Raw genomic sequence first — 4167 nt, forward strand, 5'->3', positions numbered from 1 at the left:
GACCTATATATTCATCATTACCATGTCACGATTGTTGACTTGTTCTTCCCTAACGTGTCATTTGAGGCATATTAGTGGTAATATAGGATGCGATTATGTTACTATCATATTAGGGAATTGCACCGAGTAGCCCTTACGCTAGTGTACATAATTTGATGTACGTCAGAGTTTTTCGGGCACTAAAAACATAAATGACGTCAAAAGCTTGGGTTCCAACTATGAATATCATATCAGTCGCCGTAAAAAGTATTCTTAGTTACAGGTACAAACGTTGTTGGGTTTATGTCGTGTTCTTAACATGTGAACAAACACAACATAAACCAAGGTTGTCTTTCGCATTAATGTACCTACGTAGTTTGCTCTGAAGTAACTAACTTAAAGATGAAAGCAAGAAAACGGATATGAATATATCAAAACTATTTAATTTTCTAGTCAAAAATGACCAACCTTGTCAGTGGGGTATATAAACCTGTTGTTTCCATCATGATAAACATGTCTAAGTTTGGGATCTTACCATGACGCGGCCCAAATTGGTACACTTTTTAATTATTTTTTTAAGTATTTTCTAACGCTTGAATCCAGATTTTTCTTTAAACATTACACAAATAGATGCCTCTTGTTTAAATTTCATGATTTGTTTACTTGTCAGCAGTGCAAGTCTTTATAAATGGAGAGCTTTGAACCAAGCCCGTTCTAGCTCTGTGTTTCAGCAGGTTTAAGTACCCAAAATGGTACACCTCTTAAAAGCTAAATAAATGAATGACTAGATATGATAAAAAAATGTTTGAATTCATTCAAAGAAAGTTCAACCATTTTTATTGATTTAATTCACATATCTGTTTAAAATATCCGCTTCAGCAATAGTTTTCAGTGTTTTTATATTTAACATGTATGATGGTTTTAGGGTTGTCGCACGAAGTATTTCCCGATTTTTTTTTCACAATAATATTATTTTCATGTTTAGATAGAGATAATAAGCTGCGGGAAAGACTATGGCATATAAAAATTGTCACATTTACTGTTAAGCAATTTAATTTTTGTTCAGGACAGTTATTGTTAGTTTAGATTGTAAACTGAAAATTCGGCTTCATTTATATTAAAAGTGTACCAATATGGGAAGCATCAAGTTATACGTTCTCTTTTGCTTTACTGCCGAACGTCATTGCACAGCCTCACTGTGGGGAAGGTTCTGCATTCTGTCACCTGACATTTTATAATCTATAACCATGATAGTTTCTACTTCTGTGTAATGTTCCACTAAAACATGATTATACCGCAGCCCCCCAAAACACATAATCAATACATCGTGTGCACGGGAGGCCGTCCGTATATGGCCTTACCTACCAACCAATGAAAAGGCATTTCAAGAATGAAACAATGTGGTTGCTATTCTTCTGTATGGAAGTCAATAACATTCACGTATTGTTTAGGGAAGAATGTGATTACTTGCGTTTCCATTTTTGTTAACAACACATTGTTAACATTGTGATGACTTACCACATTTATGAGAAAAGTCTGAGTACCTGGAAGATCTCACTGATCTACGGCCAATACCTGCCAACTACGCGGCGTGGGTTTCATATTAGTGACGCGTAGTTGAAGGATTGGTGATCTACTCCGACATCGAGACCCCGGAAGCTTTGCAATGTGATCTTCAGATAATGGTGGTTAATTAAAATAAAATACATTTAGTATGTTATTTGTTTCTTTTATAACTGCTTCGAAATCACCAGAAGCTCTTAAAATTAACCAATATTCACTGTTATTATAATTAAGTGGTTCGGTATGTTTTTGCTTTTTATGAAGTCCTGTCAACAGCTTTTAATTTAAAGACTAGTGCCTGTGTACTGTGTGCGAAGTATGCTTGAATGTGGTTCATTTATTCTGATTTTAATTTTGTTTTACATAATTCGTTGTCGTATACCACCAAAATAAGTTCTACGCATAGTCTTATTTTTGGAACTTCCTGAAAACGCTTAACTCCTTACATTCTGTTCTGAACGAAAGTAAGTGGCCTCAGTATATGACATTAAACAACTTGAAATCTCCTAAGCATGCTAAAAACACAGGTTCAGGTGCTTTTCCCTCGAACTATCATAATTGTTGCACACCGTCAGAGTAGACTTCAAACCTTCCGAGTTAATGAGGACATATGATTTCAAATCAGTCATAAATTAATCAATCCATTTGAGCAAACACTTAAGTTTGGCCGATGGTTATACAGGCGTCGAGGAGACCGCCAAGCTGCCACTTATGGCATCTTGCGAAAGTGTAAGACAGTTTTATCTTCAGTTGATACCACATCGTGTTGCAATATATTGCCGAAAATCTGTTGGGATCTTCACTGACAAAATTTATAGGTGTTTTTGTGTATGTTAAAATATCAGCAGTACGTTATGGTTCTTCACTGCTTGATAATATGGAATGCCTTGAAGTATCTTCAGAGATTTTGAATCAAAATCTGTCTTGTAAAATAAAAATACAGAATCTCAGAAAAGCGAGCAATTAAGGTTTGATAATAAATCCAATTATTTGTTGGTCTCTAGTCGCGGCTTACATACCGAAACCGTAATCTAAATTCAAATTTGAATATTAATCTTTTACTGTTTTTCATCTGGAACTCAGCTTTTGTGTTTTACATAGTTCGATGTTTTACGTACATGTACATCAAAATGTCTTTTTTAGACGGTAAAACTGCTTCATTTTAAACGTAAAACATAACCATTTGATGCCATGTATATTTGAAAATATAGTTGATAAACGGAAAATCGCCTAGCAATTCTTATACCGAAAAGGAAACCTATGTGATCGTATAATTACTATTGTTAAGTAACATTTGCATTAGTGACAACTATTCTGGAAAACTTTTTGCTTTCTACCTCATCTACGACGTTTAAATATAGACCCAATCCGGCTCTTAATAGTCTCTCAACGAATCTTGTCAATACACTTTTGATCCATATGAATCTCGTTCATGCCGATATCTTAATTATCTCGAACTATAAATATCAAATAATTCTTATTCGCAAATAATTAATGGGTAAATCGACTGCTGTTGAATATAACCTTTAAATGTAATTTTATGTTCATAACCCGGTATTTGGTACTGAATTGTTATTACTATTCATGAAAAGAGTCAATTGTGTTAATAATTAAGTCGAAATAGCGTTGATAGATTGCGAATCAAATGCAACCTTTTAAGTTTTTGTCGAGATTGAAAACCAATACATCAAAATCGTTTATGACAATTTCAACATTATTGGTAAAAGACAGGTAATCATTCAAGCCACCAGTGAGAAAATTAATAATTTGTTTGTGCATTAACACTAAGTAATTGGTAATCAGGAGTGAAACTGGGAGTGGAATTTATATATTGACATCATGTATCAGGAAAATACTAGTTTATTCTAAGCATCACGGAATATAGTAATTTCCTAACCAAATCCAACATAGATCTAATAAGTGTGTTAGCTTGAGCACCATTGAGCGGATTGTTTGAACTTTAAAGTTGGTTAAGTTATGAAAACAAGTTTACGCTTTCTGTTAGATTTAAATATATAGCTTTTTCTTATTAAACTGAATGATATCAGTCATTGTGAAACTTCAGACAAATTTTACGATTTTAGTTTTGTGGTGAATTGTTTTATACTTTAACAATAAATATATAGGCTTCTATAGCATAACTTGCAGATACATTATATTTATCATTCTTCAAATTCAGTTATTACTGAAAATATGATAAAAGGTGAGGAAAACTAAATTGTAAATGTCGTAACATGATTTACCGATTTGTTAACTTCACATTGTTTGTATTCAATGTATTGTTAATTTCTATTCTCTCTGTGTACCTCATTGAAAGAAATCGCAGTGTTGCAATCATATAAAATGAAACAATGCATATTAACGTTGCATGTTGGTTAGCATCATTTCTCCTCGTATCATTAAACTTGTGAAGCAAGAGCGTATTCAAAGATTCTCAACTTTAGTGGCCATCATTGATCGCAATATTAAATTAACTTAATTGAAATCTCCATGAGTGAAAAACGGTCCTATCAACGCTGAAGGATCTGAAGTTGAAGAAGTTGCTAGGTTGAAAATATCAACGATTCCATCACACCCTAGTAGTGACCACCACAAACACAGCAAAATCATAACAATTATAGTATA

This window comes from Argopecten irradians, chromosome 1 (assembly GCF_041381155.1).
Source record: "Argopecten irradians isolate NY chromosome 1, Ai_NY, whole genome shotgun sequence".
NCBI lineage: Eukaryota > Metazoa > Mollusca > Bivalvia > Pectinida > Pectinidae > Argopecten > Argopecten irradians.